Raw genomic sequence first — 22,615 nt, 5'->3', positions numbered from 1 at the left:
CAGGTTGAGTGCCAATAGCTTTTAAACTAATATGTGGAACTATCATCCTAATAAGTAACAACTAAAGGTACCTGAAGAAAAGCAAGACCAATATTTTCAAGTCTATCTTTTCAAGCACATTTTAAAAACAACAGATTAACCAGAGTTATATACAAGTCTCTTCCTTTATTAAAGGGAATTTAATCCTACTGTCTTAATTTTGATTCCATATATTAATGCTTACCCTTGAAAGGCACACATGCAACTTAAGTAAATCTTAAGAGAATAAATTGTATTATTTACTTTAATAAATTTTATCTATTAATAATTTTGTAATCAATTAATTACTGTTTTATCATATATCTATTTATTACAGTTTAATAAATCATTTATTTAAGTAAACAGTTAGCTAGAACAACCAATTCATTTATGAAAAGAAATTGCCAAGAGCTCTGATTTCTATTGGTAATTTCTATTTCTAGCCAGTGATAATAACATTAGTCTTCCTGAAACATTTCTTTTTAAATGATCTACTTAAAACCGTATCATTTTTCCACTTGTCATGCAATTCTAGACTGCAATGTGACTTCAGTTTCAGCTTCTACTAATTAAGGTTAAAAGGACACATTCTAATGCTTATCCTGTGTAAAATCAGCTCAGTTACCTTTCAAAGTTGCCTAAAATTTGTGAAATATTAGTGGTTCAAATACATGAATCCTCAACATTTTATAATAGACATACCTAGGTGTATACAGATGTATACCACATCATATGGTATGTAAATAAATTTACCCCTTAAGGCTTTCTAAAATGTAGAGATAAAGCTGAATCTTTGCCATCACAGTTATTTTTCCCATCGTGTGGAGAATCTGGAATGATGTTGATATCGGTAATGGCCATTGTGTTCTCAGTTTCCTCATTTACAAAATGAGTTAATGATATCTGCCTCATAGTTGTTGACAAGAGTAATAGAAGAAGGTTGCCTGGTAATAGTAAGTGCTTGAAGAACGCTGTTATCCTATTGTCATCAGTTTTAGTGTTGTTATTATTGCTCAGCAATTTTAAAAAATTAGACAGGAAAATGCTCTTTCTATTGGACCCCTCACTCATGCTTATTCATCATGTGTATTTTGAAATTTAGCCAGAGCTGTGATAAGTTATAGTCTCTACTTCAGCGATCTTTAAACTAGACTGCTATAATATTTTATTAACAGCCTGAAAAAAATTCAACAAGGCTCTTCATGGGTGCAAAATGTTACGACTTGAATGTCACTTTCCAGGAAGATGACTCAATATATTCTACACTAGTTGAGACAATAATCCAGGCTCCCTGATATAAAAGGATTTAAACACCCATGAGCATATGGTGTGTGTATGGCTTTTGTTACCATAGCCTTCCATTGTTTGCGTACCTATTCATCTATTTTCAACTGATATGTCACATAAAAGGAAAAAAAAAAGAAATTGCAGTCAAGTGCTATGTGGAGAGATGTGGCTTTAGTCATTGTGTTTCTTTCTTTTTTTTTTTTTTTGCGGTACGCGGGCCTCTCACTGTCGTGGCCTCTCCCGTTGCGGAGCACAGGCTCCGGACGCGCAGGCTCAGCGGCCGTGGCTCACGGGCGCAGCCGCTCCGCGGCACGTGGGATCTTCCCGGACCAGGGCACGAACCCGTGTCCCCTCCATCGGCAGGCGGACTCCCAACCACTGCGCCACCAGGGAAGCCCCACTGTGTTTCTTAATTAGAAAAAAATTCTCGTGCTGTAAGGAATGAACTGTGGGTTTATGCCTGGAGACCATTTTAAGGTCCTGTATATAGTGATTATTATTCATGTCCATTTGTTGTTTTAAGCTGTAATTAATTTCCAGCTTACTCGTTTCAGTGCTCCGAAGATGAACAGCTTTATGAATTTAGGGCAGATACTGTTACAAGTAGTTATTTTCCATTCCAAACTCTGACAAAGAAAAAAGAGAAAAGGAGAGGGTATTTTTCTCGAATGGCCTTTAAAATTATTTCTCTTTGGAAAGATCTTTGAAAATGACCAGATTGGAGGTTTTAGCTATTTGGTTATAATAACAGGGTTGAAAAGGTACTTCAGCGAAAATTTCACTTTGGGAATAAAAGAAATCTCAGTTCTATCTTGATTATGTACTTGTGTTAAACACCATGACAACTCACCAGTTTATGTTGTTTCTATGCACTTGAAAAAAAGGCTTAAAAATTAAAAACCTCTTTGAAATACTACACAACACAGTCTCGCCTCTGGTCATATCCCTTTCTCCCATATCAGAATCAATATTTCACTCCTTATTCAGATCAGGACAATGAAGAAAAACTACATGCTGTGTGCAGTTAGGTGGTTAGAAGGATTGTGGCCTATCTCTTGCTTCCAGTGCATTCTTTTTCTCTTCTACCTTTATTTACCTTTCCCTTTACAAAAATCCTTGAGCTCTTGTCTCACATGAAGGGGTGGAAAAACCTGTAAAATGTTATAATTGGGTCCTAATTTATTTTTCCATTTGGAGGAAAACACTCCATCCAGCCTGCAATAATATGTAAAAGAGAGCACCTGTATGGCACCCAAGGTCTTACTGGTGACATGTGAAAGATCCACAGCCCTTTGGTGTGTATAATAACATTATTAGCACATTCAATGTAATCATAGGGAATTAAACAAAAATATTTACCATTACAAATAAATTTTTATGCACTTATTTAAAACTAGTGGCTTACTAAAGTGGTAAATATTCTGTTGGTGTTCCAAAAACAGAGATTCTTACTGATACCTATAAATATTTTATAGACAAGTAATGTGCAAAGCAAACTTTAAACAAGCTTGATACAATTTTTCATTGCTCATGCCGAGCCACCTTTCAATGGCAGATTCCTTTTAAAGATAACCATTCATTCAACCATTCATTCAGTCACTCATACATCGAACATCTCGGAGCACACATTTTATGCCAGGTATGATGTTAGAGTACACAAATGAAGAAATGGTCTGTGTCTTAGAGATTGTCTCTCTGACAATTGTCAGAGGGAGAATTGTGTCAGATTGTCTCTCTGCCTGAGTGACAGAGAGATACCCAGTGACACAGGATGTCTTCAGTTCCTCAGTGGTGAGTTACAGACACAGTAATATCATGAGTTAGGGAGAAAACAGGTGGTAATAAGATCTGGACTCTGAAATAGTGATCATCTTTCCCTGGACCAGAGGTAAATGTCCTCATATTATACACTTTATGAAGGATTACAAGTTAGGACAAAACAAAATAAAAAGTAAAAGTCTGTTACTCGGGAACCAAGCAGGATCTTGGCCTTTCCTTTCTCATCAAATGTGATAGGGGGTGCTGCGTATAGGGGACAGGGAGCCACTTGGGAACTCCCTGTCTTCTAACTGCCTGCAGGAAATGATTTCTTGGCTACTTATTAGGGTTATCAATAGGCAACGTTCCTCGAGTGGTAAGGAAGACAGGAGGTCCTACTTTCTCCAACTTCCTAGAGCTTCTTCCTGAAGGCCCCCTTCCTTCTCACCCAGCCAGGGGAATTGAAAAGTTTTAACCCACCAGACTTGAATGGCCTCCTACCTATGCAGTTGTGCCTCAGCCCAGCGGGGGCGGCGCGAAGCGCTGGATTCCTCCCAGCTGCCGCATCTGGCCGCGTCCCAGTCCAAACGTCCCAGTCCGAGGCCACGCTGGTCTGTGTGCTCGTGCAAGCCCAGGTTTGAAACATCACATTAGCAAGGCCCCGCCCCTCTGCACGCGGCCCCGCCTCTGTGCACGCGGCCCCACCCACAAACCCTCCCTGCCTGTGACACCTGCGTGATACGTGCGTGGCACCTGATTTTTTTTTTTCAATCGTAGAAAGAGTTTGTATTTTTCCTTTCAGATTCTAAAAGTAATATGATTGTTAAAAATACTTTGGAAAATACAAAAAGACGTACATAAAATAAAAATAACCTGTAGTCTTAAGAGAAACACTAAGACCATTCTAGTGTATATCTTTGCAATCTCTTTCCCATGAACAGATAGATAAACAAATAGATCATGCTTCTTCTCTGCCTCTTTCACACACACGTAAGTGCATAGGTAGGGTATACGTAAATATACTTCATAAGATTTTGTATATCTTTTCTCTTTTAAAGAAAAATACCTTAAAACTTTTTTTTGTAAAGTATACGTATGTAGGAGTTAAAGTTTTGTTGTATACATTAAAAAGTAAAAAAAATTAAAAGATCAGCCATATACCTTCCACACATTTCAGGAAGTAGAATATTATCAATACATAAGGATTGCATCTTTCTCCTCAGCAATGTTATGAATTGTATGACAAACATTCCCTTGCTTTTCTTTATACTTTAACAAATAATATATGTATCACTTTTATTGAAGTATGGCACACGTACAGAAAAATGAGTCAACTGCAAGTGTGTTCAATGAATTATCACAAAGTGAACCCACCAGGATAACTGCCACCCAAGTAAAAGAAATAAGACATTCTTAGCACCCCAGAAGACCCTCCTAATCACATTCCCTTTTCTATTCCCCAAAGGTAATGACTGTCTTCGGTTCTAACACCATAGTTTAGTTTGGCCGATTTTTGAACTTTTTAAAAATAGTGCAATCATTGTTTTCCTGTTCAATACTGCCAATGATTATAGTTATCTTTTACAAAGTACACTCCATATACTAACTATGCATATTGCAAGTCTATATCCTGCCTTCCTTACTTGACACTGTATAGAGTCATTTTGCATGTCATTTAACATTCTGCTTTTAAAAAATAGTTTTTGGGGCTTCCCTGGTGGCGCAGTTGTGGAGAGTCCGCTTGCCGATGCAGGGGACACGGGTTCGTGCCCCGGTCCGGGAAGATCCCACATGCCGCGGAGCGGCTGGGCCCGTGAGCCATGGCCGCTGAGCCTGCGCGTCCGGAGCCTGTGCTCCGCAACGGGAGAGGCCACGACAGCCAGAGGCCCGCGTACTGCAAAAAAAAAAAAAAAAAAAAGTTTTTGCCTTATAGTCTATTGGATGGATGTACCATGATTTTATTGGAAGTACAGGGTTTTGTTTTTGGCGGGGGAGGGCAATTTCTCCCAAGCATATGTACTCTCTTGCATATATTTTAATGTAAATCTCTGGGTTATTTCTTTAGGATTATTCCTAAAAATGGAATTCCTAAGACAAAGAGCACTAACTTTTTTAATAAAATTTTTAAATTTTATTTTATTTACATTTTTATACAGTAGGTTCTTATTAGTCATCAATTTTATACACATCAGTGTATACATGTCAATCCCAATCGCCCAATTCATCACAGCAACATCCCCACCGCCCCATGGCTTTCACCCCTTGGTGTCCATACGTTTGTTCTCTACATCTGTGTCTCAACTTCTGCCCTGCAAACCGGTTCATCTGTACCATTTTTCTAGGTTCCACATACATGCATTATACACGATATTTGTTTTTCTCTTTCTGACTTACTTCACTCTGTATGACAGTCTCTAGATCCATCCACGTCTCAACAAATGACTCAGTTTTGTTCCTTTTTATGGCTGAGTAATATTCCATTGTATATATGTACCACCTCTTCTTTATCCATTCATCTGTCAATGGGCATTTAGGTTGCTTCCATGACCTGGCTATTGTAAAGAGTGCTGCAATGAACATTGGGGTGCATGCAACTTTTTGAATTATGGTTTTTTCTGGGTATATGCCCAGTAGTGGGATTGCTGGGTCATATGGTAATTCTATTTTTAGTTTTTTAAGGAACCTCCATACTGTTCTCCATAGTGGCTGTTTCAATTTACATTCCCACCAACAGTGCAAGAGAGTTCCCTTTCCTCCACACCCTCTCCAGCATCTGTTGTTTGTAGATTTTGTGATCATGCCCATTCTAACGGGTGTGAGGTGATAACCTCATTGTAATTTTGATTTGCATTTCTCTAATAATTAGTGATGTTGAGCAGCTTTTCATGTGCCTCTTGGCCATCTGTGTGTTTTCTTTGGAGAAATGTCTATTTAGGTCTTCTGCCCATTTTTGGATTGGCTTGTTTCTTTAATATTGCACTGCATGAGCTGTTTATATATTCTGGAGATTAATCCTTTGTCTGTTGATTCATTTGCAAATATTTTCTCCCATTCTGAGGGCTGTCTTTTGGTCTTGTTTATGGTTTCCTTTGCTGTGCAAAAGCTTTGAAGTTTCATTAGGTCCCATTTGTTTATTTTTGTTTTTATTTCCATTACTCTAGGAGGTGGATCAAAAAAGATCTTGCTGTGATTTATGTCAAAGAGTGTTCTTCCTAGGTTTCCTCTCAGAGTTTTATAGTGTCCGGTCTTACATTTAGGTCTCAAATCCATTTTGAGTTTATTTTTGTGTTTGGTGTTAGGGAGTGTTCTAATTTCATTCTTTTACATGTAGCTGTCCAGTTTTCCCAGCACCACTTATTGAAGAGACTGTCTTTTCTCCATTGTATATCCTTGCCTCCTTTGTCATAGATTAGTTGACCATAGGTGTGTGGGTTTATCTGTGGGCTTTCTATCTTGTTCCATTGATCTATGTTTCTGTTTTTGTGCCAGTACCATATTGTCTTGATTACTGTATCTTTGTAGTATAGTCTGAAGTCAGAGAGTCTGATTCCTCCAGCTCCGTTTTTTTCCCTCAAGACTGCTTTGGCTATTTGGGGTCTTTTGTGTCTCCATACAAATTTTAAGATGATTTGTTCTAGTTCTGTAAAAAATGCCATTGGTAATTTGATAGGGATTGCATTGGATCTGTAGATTGCTTTGGGTAGTATATTCATTTTCACAATATTGATTCTTCCAATCCAAGAACATGGTACATCTCTCCGTCTGTTGGTATCGTCTTTAATTTGTTTCATCAGTGTCTTATAGTTTTCTGCATACAGGTCTTTTGTCTCCCTATGTAGGTTTATTCCTAGGTATTTTATTCTTTTTGTTAAGAGCACTAACTTTTTAATGGCTTAGTATCCTGCTGTCATATTGCTTTACTAAAAAATGAGGCCAATTTATTTTTGCTAGTGGTGTGGAACAGTATCTCATTTCAACTTCCTCAATATTTTTTAAGATTTGTTAATTTGATAAGTGAGAAATATTTTCTCCTTGTTGTTTACATTTGCACTCCTTTGATTGCAGGTGAGGTTGATTACACATGTTTATTATTAATTTATATTTTTCTTATTACAATTTATTTATACATTTTTTCCTCAGTCTCCTCAAGTTTTGACGTTGGTTTCTCCATGATTAAGCAGCTGTTTTGCTTGAGCCCCTTAGGTTAACTGAATGAATTGTGGTCCTTAAGTCAACGATTGGCCTAAATCTCAGGACTATCATAGGAATTCCTTCAGGGTTCTTTAATATCTGTTGAATCCCCTGCCCCTTCCTGTAGATGACAGGATTGTGATGGATGGTTTCAATTTCATTACCTCATTGCAATAGGAAAGTGAGGAAAGTCGGGTTTCACTACTGTCACATTACCGCTGAAGAGAGTGAGGTTGAGTCCATAGGTGACTTGCTCAGGTTGCTGGATGGGCCTTTGTACCTGTACATTCCCGCTTAGATCCTCTACCTCTGATAGTTTTAAGCTGAAAGTTTTCCCTTTGTCATCGCAGATCAAGTAGTTGAGGTTCTATTGGGTATGGTATCTGTGAATTTGAGACCTGGGGGAGGAGTTTGCAAAGCTGGGCTGAGGAGGTAGTAGTTGCTGAAGAGTATGAAACATATGAGATCACCTCTTATAATTATAGGAAAATGAGCCCCCAAGGAGATGATGCCACTCTGCATGGCCATGCAGGTTGTACATAGCACAACCCCAGAGGGGGCACCATCCACATCCATTATGACTTGAATGGCATCCCTTGGAATTCTACTGATCCACACCTGTATCATCAGCAAGTTCTCAATATTTATTTAAGTTTTGTAATAACAAGTGCTTTTCAAGCATAGGTCAGTGTAAACTAGAAATAGAATAAGTGATGGGGGATTAGAAACCTCATTCTGAACTTTGCTCTTAGCTGTCAAAACAATTGATACAAAAATTTGATATATCAGTGCCATTCATTGTTCCCGAAAACATAAAATAATGCTAAGGCAAAAATTTAAAGCAACTTTGTCTCTGTAGAAATACAGTCAAAGCACTCTCTGTGGGTGTATATAAAGACTTCTCACGTGTCAAAAGAGAGTTGGACATTTTCTTACAAATACCAGGCAATTGCAATGCAGATTCTGTAACAGCAGTTACCTGGCAAGCCAGCACATAGGAAAGTATTCATGTGGATAAGAAAGTGACCATGCACTTAGCAATGAGCATTTTACAGTAGAAGCCATTTTAGAGGCCTTCTTGTCTTGCAATTACCCATTGTGGTTACTTGGTCAAAGTCATTCACCACGAAGTTAGGAGGAAGGATTCGAGATTGCAGATGGCCCTAACTGAAGCCACCAGCTGAGGCTCTCTTGGGTTGCTGCAGGTAGGATTATCCAGGCTTCATAGTATTTTGCTTTTGGTTAACCTGCTTTGCCCTCACTCCACCTGAATTGTTAAATATACCACATACTTTAATATTTTATACCCCTCAGTCAGTAGTTATTAAGTTATTCCTTTTCAGGGAAGCAGTGTATCGTAGTCGTAGAAAGAACACTGGTTTCAGAGCCAGAAGATTGGGCTTGAGCTCTTCCATTAACAAACCAGCGGAGTTTCCTCATTTGTAGCATCTAGGCTTCGAATTGATTGATTACTATGATAATTTTCCTGCTCTAAAACAGTAAATACATATATATATATATATATATATATGCATATATATATATATATATACTTTAAAATTAAGATTTTCTTGAATAATGAGTTTTTAAGTATGAGTTTTTAAAAAGAAACATCAAGAAGGTTTTTACATGAGCTCAAAGTAGAAAACCCAACATACACACACACACACACACACACACACACACACACACATGCACACACACACAGTATACCATATACTTGTACTTAGTTTTGATAATATCCCTAGTCATTATTTTATATATTCTTTATAAACTGATGATTACATTTGCAGTAGTAAGTAAAATAATTTCTCATCAGAGCAAAAGAGATGAATGCTGTCTCTTGCACATACTGGGTAATTTCATAATCAGAGTTGTTTTAAAAATTCTTTATCAGGATTGGCAAAACTTTTGGTACAGAAAATATAAGAAATGTGTTTCTTTTCTGTTCTTTGGAACAGGCTTAGCAATTATCTACTGCTTAAGTGTAAAAGTGATGATCTGCTTGCCCATACAAACACAGATTGTCTAAGGTTTGTCCTTGTCTTGAAGTTACAGGAAAAGCAAATTAATGAGCAATTTTGATATTGTTGAGCAAATTCAGGGGCTACCCCTGAGGATGCCAGCTGAAGCCCTGTTCATGTATTTGGGGCTTTTACTGGTGTGTGGGGGTCCTCTGGACCCTCTGGAGGCAGCTTTGCAAATTCCAGGTATAGCTCTGCTTGCTCAAATAGCTATTAGTTTCTGTTTGGAAATGGGCAAAGTTTAACTTTACATCCTTCTTGCCATTTTGGTATCTCTGTCCCACTCCCTGCCCTGGCTCCAGAAACATCATTTGGGATTATCAAGACTAAGGTTTAGAAACAATACTCCTTAGGACAGCAAACACAGGATTTGAAATTGTTTTTAAAGAAAATTCAGGAAGCAAACAAAATAAAAATAAAAATGTGCATGTTTACAGAGCATTGATTTCTAAATATTATTTAAAATTTACATGTTCTCTTTTCTCTACCTCAACGTAATTTGAGATAAACTGCTTAAATTTCTATTCTGAATTAGATTCAGATAGGTGGGACTTTTAAATCTGGGGAAACTATACCAGACTCTTCTTTCCAATTCTGTTTCTGGGCCTGCCTCTTCTACCTCAATGAACACATCCTCTGTCCCCAGGCCATCTTCTTTGAAGGCATCCTGGGCTTGTTGGTGCTATACCATTCCTGTCATGTTTTTTCTACTGGGTTTTAGACAGTGGGCAGTGCTGTGCATGTAAACTGGCTCTCAGGAAAGCAAAACAAACAAACACTGATTAGCAGCATTTGTCAATTTCCATATATAAATATTCCTACCGTGGCCACTTTCAAACTACCAACATGAGACGCTGGGAGGAGTACACCATTGGCCCCCAGAGGCTGGCCAGAGCTGTGGCTCCAGTACCCTGTATATGTCTGTCTTTACAGGCACAATCTGAGTTTCAGTCCTAAATGTCTCTATGGCTTTTGCACCTCATTCATTTCTCTCTGTCTTCTTTAAGTTTTATGAATCACATTTACTAGTAGACGAGGTCTTCTTTTTGCTTGGTTTTCTAGTTCCAAGCCAGTTTTTCTGTGTGGTTTACATAGTCACAGGATCCCTTTGATCATGTGCACCGCCTTTCCCTAGTGCCTGACTATATCACATCACTCCAGCCACCAGCACAATGTAAACCTGTTATTCCTTCTTGTTCCAAAGCATATGCTAAATTCCCACTTAGCTCACTTTCAAGACAGACAGCAGACAGGCTCTGAGCTTCACGTATTATGAGGCCTTTCTCTGCTCGGAGTGTTATTTCCATTGATTTCTTTGATGGCTGCGTCCTTCAGGAGCCTGGGTATGATCTTGAGAATCATATGTCTGAGAGTTTACAGTATTAAAATTGTAGTACACCTCAGGAACACACAAGAGATGCCATATAGATCGATGTTTTATCTGTGGGGGAGTAGAGTGAAAGTTCATGAGAAGACTAGGCCCAGACTTGGACCCACAAAGGCAGTTGTCTCTAAGCATAAATAAGTTGAATATGTTCAGATGTACATGTATCATTTTATGTTGATTGTTTTCTGCTGTACCTTTACATTGATAAGTATCAGTTGTGCCACGCAAGCCCATCACTGGTTTATAAAGGCTCTTGTACAGTCCTGAGGAGAAACCATCAGGGTCCCCAGGGGCTTTTCTGCTTCCTTGGACATGTAGACACCTCTAGTGCTAACTCTTTTCTGTGTCCTCTTGCTACACCTCCATATACGTATTCTTATTCCTGGTTTAACCACTGGTTTGCTGAGCATTATACTGCATGCAATTCAATTAAGTGGATATTTATGTGACCTTTCTACTTTCTAAGAGAGGATATAACCATCTCCCACCCAACCAAGTTTAGCTATCTTTGTTAATGGCATTCTGAAGAAAATTACTCTGCTTTTTTCCCCCCACAGTCTAAGACCTTTAGAATGCAAGGCTTGTAACTAATAACAACAACAATAACAACAGAAAAATGGGACCCCTTCCAGCTCCACTAGCCCATTACTGTGTGTCCTTGTTCAAGCCACTGAACTCTGAACCCCTATTTCCTCAGTGGAAAATGAGGAGATCGGGCTTGGATCTGGACCTGAAGAGCTAAGCCCTTTCCTGTTGCATCTCTGAGTTGGTAACTTTTATGGTGAGGCTTTTCAGGTAAGGAGATGAGATGGTGGGAAGGGTGGGTGGGATAGGGCTGGCTAGGAAATAGAAAGTGATTTTTGAGATGATCTCTTCCTGGCTTCAGCCCTCACAGCTAGACTTACTAGATTTAGCAAATAAAATTAGAGGATGTCCAGTTAAAATTTAATTTCATTGATTAATGAATAATTTTTAGTATAATATAAATATTGCATGGGATATTACATTTAAAATTATTCATTGTTTATCTGAAATTCAAATTTAACTTTGTGTCCTGTATTCTGGCTGGCAACTCTGCATAACAGTAAATAACAACTTATTCTGTCTCAACAAGTTAGACTGGACAAGTAGGGCATTACAGCAAAAAATAGAACATTAGTTTGTAAGGACAGAAGCCAGGTAGTTGTTTGATACCTATGCAGTATGGGATGGGGAAGGTGTCATTTTTTCTTTTTTTTTTTTTTTTTGCCCAGGTTGTAATACCACTTCTATAATAAAATTTAAAAGAACAACAACTGTGTGACATTTTAGTACTGACATAAGAAGTTGCCAGGCTAATCCCTGAATAGACCTAAAGACTCTACATGGAGTGATAGATAGGAAAGTTCTGTTACCAGAAGAAGAGAGAGATGAAAGAAAAGCTATCAGACTTTTTACTTAAAGCAGAAAATACTAACATTGTGTCTGGCTTAGGAATTGAGTTGAATACCTTTGTAGCTTGCATATTAAAACGGAGAAAGAAAACTTAGAAGAGTTTAAAATTTTAGTAAGTGTTAAGTAAGTGTAACATTTAACTAGTGGGCTGTGCCAGTATTTTCTTAATTTCAGCTGCTTGTGAAAAATGATGGTCATGTGGAAAATTATTGTACTGCTCTCTTTTATTAACCTATTGTATATTTAGTAGCTGGAGCCTATGAGCTAGATAACATGAGCCACACATTAGCTTTTGTGACTGCTGACATTTCTGCCATCAATTCACTGGTTGATAGGCCTTATTACTGATGGCAAATAAGAGAGGTCCAGCTTCTCACCTGCGTGAGTTCAACAGTCTTAAACTACATCCAGATTTCATATAATATATACTCTGTCTCTCCCGCCTGCTGAGAGATTATCATATGTTTCAACTTTCTGTTTTAAAATGAATGTACTTATTCAGCTAAGGAGAACACAAATTGTGCCTTCTCTTCCATATCTGTTTGGGAAATTAATCACGGATAAGGTATAAACACTTGTACAACAAATACCTGCTATAGGGTGACTTAATTTTTCATGCATTCAAAACTGTTTACATAGCACTTACTCTGGCCTTGCCGTGATGCTAGTTGGATAAAAAATAAGAGAAAATCATGATGCAGTATGCATGCCAATGAAGGGCAAAAGCTCAGGGTACTGAGAAACCACTGTGAGGGCAACTAACCTATGGCAGGGAGTGTAGCAGAAGGGTTTTCTGCAGGTGATAACCTCCGAAGAAAGACTGGGGAAACAGGAAGAGGAACTACACAGAGGAAGAGGGCAGGCTGAGTAGGGAGATCCAGGTATTCTAGACAGAGGTACGGACATGTGCTAAGGCTTGAGAGGAAAGAGAACATTACTCTTGTGGGGCATTTCAAAGAATTCAGTTGGATTGGGATGGTGGGTGAAGGAACTGGCAGTGACAAGGGATGAGGTGCAGGGCTGAGGAGGTACAAGACAGTGATTTTGAATTTTTTTTTTTTTGGTTTTGTTTTTGCCCCGCTATGTGGCATCTTAGTTTCCCAACCAGGGATCGAACCAGTGCCCCCTGCAGTGGAAGCACAGAGTCTTAACCTCTGGACCTCCTGGGGAGTCCCAAGGCTGTGATGGTCTCCAGGTCATGCTCAGGTTAGAAATTCCTGAGGATTATGGAAAGGGATTTAAGTATTTAAAAAGGAGGTCTGTGTTTTATTTTTTTTTTATTTATTATTTTTTTGGCGGTATGCGGGCCTCTCACTGTTGGGGCCTCTCCAGTTGCCAAGCACTGGCTCCAGACGCACAGGCTCAGCGGCCATGGCTCACGGGCCCAGCCGCTCCGCGGCATGTGGAATCTTCCCGAACCCGATCACGAACGCGCATCGTCTGCATCGGCAGGCGGACTCTCAACCACTGCGCCACCAGGGAAGCCCAGGAGGTCTGTGTTTTAAACAGTCAGTCTGGCTGCAGTGTGCGGTATGTAGGAAGGACCACACGGGAGGCAGAGAGACGAGCTGGAAGCTATAACGGTAGTCTACAGAGGATTTCCTTGGGTGCCCTCTCTCCCAGTCTCAAATTGGCAATTTCAAACATCCTCCCTCTCCTCACACCTCCTACCTCATCTCCTGATTTGTCCTCAACCCAAGACCTCTCTTCTCATTCAGAGAGAGACAGCATTTAGATCTTTATTGCTGAGTTGTTCCTCCTCCCAAGCCTGGCTGGCCCCACCTGGGTCCCGGACCCCAGACATCTGGCCTCCTCAGAGAACTTGCCCTCACACTCAGGCCCTCTCCCTCCTGCTTTTGTAGCATCCCTCTTCTGCTTACGGCTTCCTTCCCACCAGCACTAACCCAGGCATGATGATGGTGTGAATTAGGCAAGCAGCAGTGGGCTTAGAGAGAAACGGACAGAATCAAGGTATATGGAGAAGGAAGAATTGCGTGGATTTTATGTTTAAAGTGAAATGATATCATAAAAGATGTATACACGTGTGTGTATGTCTGTGTGTAGATATATACATATATATATATATATATATATATATATATATATATATATATATAACTCAATTTATACGTGCATACTTACATATGTTTCTGGCTTAAGAAACGGGGAGTTTGAGGTGCCATTTACGAAGCCAGAGAAATTCACAGAGAACCAGGAGAGGGTAGATGGATTTGCAACAGGCAAGCTGTCCCTGACCAGTTACGCTTTGAACATATGAGCTTTAGGACTCTATTGCACGTCTCGGTGGAAATATCTAGTGAGTAGTTATATATAAGGGTCTGAGTTTCAGAAGAGAAAGCTGGGTTCTAATTCTGGAAGTTATCAGCATATAAGCGGTAAGTGAGTCTACAGGAGTAGATTAAATCATCAAAGGACCGTATTTAACATAACAAAAGAGGCAGGCTGAGGGTGGAGCCTTGATAACCTGCCTGAAAAGGATAGGCAGAACACCTCGACCGGAGAGAGCTAGAAAGGGCATTGAATACTGGACAAGGAAAATCCAGAGAGTGTAGTATCATAGAAGATGCAAAAAGGAAGAATTTTAGGAAAGAAATATAAAAAGTATCACAGAGACCGAAAAGATCAAATCAGAGTAGGATTAAGAAGCATATATTGGATCAGTGAGAAGAGATCATTGGCGGCTTGGCAGGGGCAGTTTTGGCAGTTTGGGGGTGGGGTGAGATGTTAGGAATTGGGCAATGAATGGGAGGAGAGTAAATGGAGTAACCAGTATAGGAGAGATCAAGAAGGTTTATTTATTTGTTTGTTTACTTATTTATTTATTTATTTTATTTATTTTGCGGCGCGCGGGCCTCTCGCCGTCGTGGCCTCTCCCGTTGCGGAGCACAGGCTCCGGACGCGCAGGCGCAGCGGCCACGGCTCACGGACCCAGCCGCTCCGCGGCACGTGGGATCTTCCCGGACCGGGGCACGCACCCGCGTCGCCTGCATCGGCAGGCGGACTCTCAACCACTGCGCCACCAGGGAAGCCCAAGAACGTTTATTTTAATGCGGGTAACACTTGGGAAGGTCAAGGCTAGTGGGAAGGAGGCCATAAGCAGAAGAGGGATGCTGCAAAAGCAGGAGGGAGAGGCCCTGAGTCTGAGCGCAGAGTTCTCTGAGGAAGCGAGACATCTGGGGTACAGGACACACGTGGGGCCAGCCAGGCTTGGGAGAGGGACAGTTCAGCAGCAGGGAGGATCTAAAGGCTCTGGATGGGAAGAAGAGTCCTGTGATGAGAATGACAAATCAGGAGATGAGGTAGAAGGTTTGAGGAATGGGGAGGATGTTTGAAATTGCCAATTTGAGGTTGGGAGAGCGGGTGACTACAGAAACACAGAGGGTTTGCCAGGCAGTTGTGAGTGCCCAGTGAATGTGGAGGCCGTAAATTGGAATCGATCTGAGCCATTGTGTGATTTTCTCCATCAGAGCTCAGAAGCACTGATGTAGAGGCTGAGAAAGCAGGCAGTGAAACTTATTTAAGGCTGGGGTGTGCCAGGCAGTGTGACGAATGGCAAAAGGCTCCTGGCCAGAGCGGCAGAATTGAGGAACAATGAGACGAGGAACTTCCCATCTTCAAATGACGAGTTAAGGATTGAAGGACATGAAGAAGAACTTTACATCTTCAAATACAAGGCCCACGTAGGAATTTTGATTTGCAAAGACAGGTGCTTGCCAAGACTTTCTTATGAAAGTGGTAAAACTAGAAGTAAATTAATTACAAATTGTCTCAATTAGCCATGTTGAAATACTACATTATTGTAGAAAAATGGTGGAATATTACATGAAAATGAAAATTGCCATAATGTCAATGGGAATTTATTGTACATAAATATACTTTAGGAGGATATAGATGTAGCAGTTTCCTAACTAAGGGGCACATATTACAAGCAATAGGAAACTGATTTTAAAATTGCTAGGTAATAATTGTTGAAGTCAGCAAAAAAATGTTAATAGTTCCTATGTCATTTGTAAAGTCTCTTATCATTGATGAACTTATTAGCATAAATATGCAGTTGGACAAAAATAACGTTACATATGGTACATGAAGAACACACTGACAGTATTAAAATATATGAAATTAATAGCAATCAACCTCTGAAGCAGTTTTCACTGATGTCAAAATTATGCATATTCCAGGTTAGAATCAAGTGGTTTTGGAAATAATACATATGAGATAGGGAGAAACCCCTAGATCCTCTAAAGTCTATATACATAATGCTATCAAATTTCTTGGTACAAGAATAGTATAGAAGTCTACCTTGGAGTATGTAATTATTCTTATTAAAATGCATTTTAAAATGGTAATCAGAAAAATGCTAGAGAGTGTACAGTTGCTTACATCACCAGAACAAGTCGCTCAGATTATGGTGGGCTGCTTTTTATTGTTTCACTTAGTTTTTCTGCATATTGCAGGGCTTTTCATACATTTAAAATGTCTTCCAGACAAAGAAGTGAAAATATACCTTGGCACTCATTCAGCCTATAAATGTAAATCTGGCTGAAGTATATTTTAATTCAAATTGCTGTTTAATACCACGTGGAGTTCCATCTTTAAAAATGGATACTGTTGGGCTTCCCTGTTGGCACAGTGGTTGAGAGTCCGCCTGCCGATGCAGGGGACACGGGTTCGTGCCCCGGTCCGGGAGGATCCCACATGCCGCGGAGCGCCTGGGCCCGTGAGCCGTGGCCGCTGAGCCTGCGCGTCCAGAGCCTGTGCTCCGCAACGGGAGACACCACCACAGTGAGAGGCCCGCGTACCGCAAAAATAAAAAGGATACTGTTCATATTGAGTAACCTTATTTCATAAATACCTTAGTCGTTCTAGTGTTGAACTTCATTAAGGTCAGTTAGAGCCCTACAAATATAGCCATATGCCCAGAAAGTATCTTTAAGCTGTTTCTAAAAACAAAATAGAAAGTAAATGAAAGGCATGTGCCAGTGATTGGTATCTTATTCCATGAGTAGGGCTGCAAAAAGTTTTAACTTTTCCCCAAACTCCTTTTTTACTGGGATATGTCTTCTGTTTCACATGGTCCACTATCTGCGTTATAGCAGCAAATTTTCTGGAATATGCAAAGGGGACACTGTTTTTGGGAGCCCACTGGTAAACTGCTACCAGTAGGGAGGAAGATCTTACTTCTTCCGTTAGGCTTCCTCCCTCTATGGCTATACTACAGGGATATATACATATACACTTATATATACACATATATGTATATGTATATGTATATATATATGTGTGTGTGTGTGTGTGTACATACAGGTATGGACCTTCTCATCTTGGTTGACTGTGGAAAAGGAAGAAAGTAATAGAAGGGGAGAGGCAATTGTATTTCCACCGTTAGCAGCAGGCGTGGGTGAGAAATAATGAAGAGGGTGAAACGTGGAAAATGGAGGAGCCATGAAATCAAATGTGGTCTATCTGACAATTTTGCCTAGAGCTAGCTTCTATCCTTTCATGCATTAGGAGCAATAATGTAAAATCTTGGGAGCCAAACATGACTTAATATTTATGTAAGCTTTAGAGTTTACAAAGGATTTTTACTCACAATGTCTCTTGGGCTGGGCAGTAACCTAAATTACAGATAAGGACCCTGAAGCTCAAACTAAGTGAGACTCAGGTCTCATAGGGCAGTACAGGCATTTGAACTCAGATTGTTTGATCTAGAACTTATGCTCTTTGTACTACATGGCAATTTATTTTAAAAATAAATGCTTATTAGTATAGTCCAACTATAGCAAACATTATAAATGTTGACTTCATTTAATTCTTTCTCCCCTCTTTCATTTCTCCTTTCTGCTCTCTATATTTAAGGCTTCTATATCCCAAGAGTAATAACATTTTAGCAAGTGCTGACCTCAAATTGAAAGAGGGAGAGTAAGAGAGAGACAGAGGCAGAGAGAGAAGAGGAACTTTTCTGTGAAACACTTAGAAATTTGTAAGAAAACTTTTTCAATTACACATAGGTTTTTTATTTTTATTTAAAAAAAATGTTTTCTAGGGTGTAAAACCCATGTTTTATTCTTAGCCTTGCCATGAGTCATTCTCTGCCCTTGGGCACCTCACTTAACACATTGTAACCTAGTAAGGTTTTCCTTTTTTTTCAAAACTAAATTGTGTTTAGAAAGAGAAAATTTTAGTTTTCCTCATTGTGCTGTTCCTCTGTTTTCTTAAAGCACTTGAGATCCTGGATGTCCTGCTGTGACTTGTTCAAGCATAATTTGGAACAGAAATAAGATCGAAAGTTTTCTGGACTTAGAGTGAAGATCTCTTCAAAAGCCATCTTTCAAGTTGGAGTATGGCTAACCTGTCATTTTCTTGTCTATTGCCTTGCATTAGGTCATCCTACAGCAAGATAATAGGGAAAACATCCGCTCGCTGCCCAGGCCCCAGTGAGGCTGTGATGCTGTCTTACTATGCCAGAAAGAGGACTTGACTACCAACATTTGTTTTTGTTTTTGTTTTTGTTTTTTTGTTTTTTTTTGCGGTACGCGGGCCTCTCACTATTGTGGTCTCTCCCGTTGCGGAGCACAGGCTCCGGACGCGCAGGCTCAGCGGCCATGGCTCACGGGCCCAGCCGCTCCGCGGCATGTGGGATCTTCCTGGACCGGGGCGCGAAGCCGCGTCCCCTGCATCGGCAGGCGGACTCTCAACCACTGCGCCACCAGGGAAGCCCTGACTACCAACATTTTAACCTGATTTTTGTTTCATGAGTGGGAATAGGATTAAATTTTGTTTTTCATTTTTAGGGTTATGTAATCATTTAGAACCCTGCTATGGTTATTTTCCTACTCATGTTCCATGTCTTTTATGAGTAGCCCAGTCATTTTCCCCGTCACATCTTTTAGGGATGTCTGCACTTAGAAAATTAGGCACTCACAGTTGTGAAAAGCAAGATCGTAAAGGTTGATCATTAAATTTGATTTTCCTAAAACTTCTTTATAATTCCATGTAAACTTTGAAAGTCAGTCATCACTGATTTTTATTCGTTTTTTATTTTAATCGATGTTTTTTGTTTGGATACCAATTTTTCATACATTTGAGTACCCGAAAAAAAGTTTATTTTGTTGGAATACAAAAAAAGATTCATTAATACATTGGGTAGGTTAGACTTCAGATGGTCATAGGTTAAAAGTAGATTTAAAGATGAAAGTTTTCATTTATTTCTGTATAAGTTAATGTTTCAGATGGTTTTTTGATTGACATCTATATGCTAGGTACACTTTGGCTGGTGTAAGTATTCTATAAAACCAATTCCTGCTTTTGAGGTACTAATAATCTAGCTGAAGAAATATTATATTTACATTAAATATCAGTGGGAGTTGAAAGCAATACTCATATAAGAGCTGCCACAAAATAGTATGTGCTTAACTGTCAAATGACTGATATAGGTAATAAAATGTCACTCTATGGGCTTTGAAGAAGAGAAGGCGTAGATAGAAGAGATGGAACAAACCAGATCTTGAAGGATTATGAGACTATTTGTTAGGAGGCTAGAAATAGGGAAAGCTAAGCATGTAAAATAACCTGAATAAAGATAAGGAAGTGGCAAGGAATGAACCAGTTAAAGGACAAATTATTTCCTAGCGGGGGCGAGGAAATAAGGTTGATAAGTAGGATAGATCAGGGGAACAGAAGAGAGGTTAGAAATAAAGAGCTAAAGAAAGCCTTATGGAAGAGGAATTGCATGATGAAAATATCATGTAAGCAGGAAAGATAGTTTAAAGGCATACACATAAAATAGGTAGAAGAGATTCGTGGAGGGCAGTTCAGTCGAGTAACAGTAATAAGGACTCAAGGAAAGATATGTCAATAATAGTGGTAAATGATTTATATAAATCCAAATTTCTCTGTTAAAACTTATGTACTTTTGTAATTGTGGTAGGCAGCTTATAAAATAGCCCCCAATGACTTCTGCCTTCTATTCCTTGTGTAACCCCCTCCTTTGAGTGTGGGCTAAATTTAATGACTCTCTTCTAAAGAGTAGACTATGACCTAAGTAATGGGATGCCACTTCTGAGATTAGGTTATGAAGAGATTGTGGCTTTCATCTCATCCTTGCTTGCTCCATCTCTGGTTTGCTCTGAGGGAAGCCTGCTGTCAGGTTGTGGAGAAGCCCATGGGGCAAGGGACTGATGACCTAGGCTGCCAGCCAACAGAGACCTCAGTGAGTGAGTGAGCTTGGAAGCATATCCTCCAGCCCAGCCTTGAAATAACTGAAGCTCCAGCCATCACCTTGATGGCAGCCTTGTGAGAGACCCTGAGCCAGAGACACCCAGCTAACATCCCAATCCCATGTTGAATTCTTGACCTACAGAAACTGTGAGCTAAGAAATGTTTGTTGTTTCAAGCCACCCAGTTTTGGGATGTTGTTACACAGTAAGAGATAACTAATAAATCATTAAAGAATTTTATGTTCTTCTGCCTCTACTAGCACAGCTGACTGAAAACTATGAAGGACTCTCCCACAATAATACAACAAAATTCAAGCTAAAATATACATTTTTTAATGTACTACTTGAATCACTAACATCACAGAAAATAAGAGATACTTCTAAGGACAAAATAAACTAAAACCTATGCATGGAAATCTTCCCCTAAGATAAATATCGACTTGTTTCTGGCACTAGGAGACCAAGACCGGGTTTCACTGCAAGACAGGAGACCAGAAAAAATCCTTAAATGGGACTCATGAGGCTCCAGAGCAATAGTGCCCCTGAGAAGTTTACCCACTTCAAGCCTTTAGGATAATCCTTCCCAAAAGTTAGATTAAAAAAATATGAACTCACAAAGAAAATAAAACCAATAGCAAACAAAAGGCAACAAGCAACTTGGTGTGGAAGGAACATCAAGATGTAGATCTTCAGGGACTTCAGTGATTGGAATTATCAGATAAAGTGTACAAGTTAAATGTTTATGGAACTTGCAAAGAAAAAATGGAATATAAATTGAGAAAACAATAAGTAATCATTAAAAACTTTCAGTTATTCTTAAAAAAGAAAGAAAAAGAACTTTTAAAATGTAATTATTGAAATTAAAAAGTTAAAAAAAATCCAAAATGATAGAGGTTATATGATGAAAATGAAGAGCTCCTTTTTTCTCTTTCCTCATCTAATTGCTAGAAAGAATAGACTGTATCTGTTGATTCCCCACCATTAAAGATGAAGAATTCAGTTCACTTGGTCTGCACTTTCTCTTCTTCCTTTGCTCCATCTGCATATTTCTGATAGTTGTGATTTTCCTTTTAGGTCTTATTAAATTTAAAGATTCATTTACCATCTTAGTCTTTATCATCTGCCAATGTTAGACAGCACTGCTTGCATTTTCAGAATGTAAACTTAGGGAGTTAGTGCCCTTATATATTCCTTCATCTTTCCATGTTCTCTCCAATTCTCAATTGCCTATTAGTACATCTTTATATTTTTGTTGTCAAGGGTATTATTACTCACCTTCTGTTCCATTACTGTATATCAGTCTTCCTTGCTATGCTTATAGGTGATATCTAAAAACAGAAACAATAGCCAACATATATAAAATCAAAATTATGTAAATATACACCATAAAACAAAAGTGAAATTTAATCTTTTAAAAGATGGTGGTTTTTTTTTTTTAACATCTTTATTGGGGTATAATTGCTTTACGATGGTGTGTTAGTTTCTGCTTTATAACAGAGTGAATCAGTTATACATATACATATGTTCCCATATCTCTTCCCTCTTTGTCTCCCTCCCTCCCACCCTCCCTATCCCACCCCTCCAGTCGGCCACAAAGAACCGAGCCGGTTTCCCTGTGCCATGCGGCTGCTTCCCACTGGCTATCTACCTTACGTTTGTTAGTATATATATGTGCTCCTACTTCACAAAACCTGTGTTGCTCAGAAAGAAACATAGCTAACAGACATGGTGGAGGTTGGAAGATGGACAGTGGGAGAGTACATATAATGCATTATAATTACTGTATTTCATTCATTTGAAGATGAACTTTTTGTTTTTAAAATTTGAACACTTCTAAGTTTGGGATGCACCTTATAATTATTGTTGGCCAGGCAGTGGTCAGTGATCTAGTAGTAATTGCCTACTTATATGAAAACTTGATCACAGTTGCTCATAATATCATCATTTCAATTGAATGATTCACATTGTTGGTACTACACACATTGAGTTTAATTGCTATTTAAAATATCATCAGGAAGAGTGCATTATGATTCAGCAATAAGACAGAGTTATTGTGTACGTAGAAAGATGGGAAACAGCAGTGGATATGTGCTAAAATGCGTATATAAATAAAACTTGAAAAATTAATACAATAAGTATAAAATAAAAATTCTAAATAATAAGAAAGCATTGTGGGGGCTTCCCCGGCGGCGCAGTGGTTGGGAGTCCGCCTGCCGATGCAGGGGACACGGGTTCGTGCCCCGGTCCGGGAAGATCCCACATGCCGCAGAGCGGCTGGG

Source organism: Lipotes vexillifer, unplaced genomic scaffold, assembly GCF_000442215.2.
Source record: "Lipotes vexillifer unplaced genomic scaffold, Lipotes_vexillifer_v1.1 scaffold37, whole genome shotgun sequence".
Classification (NCBI taxonomy): Eukaryota; Metazoa; Chordata; class Mammalia; order Artiodactyla; family Lipotidae; genus Lipotes; species Lipotes vexillifer.
This window is presented reverse-complemented; position numbering follows the sequence as displayed.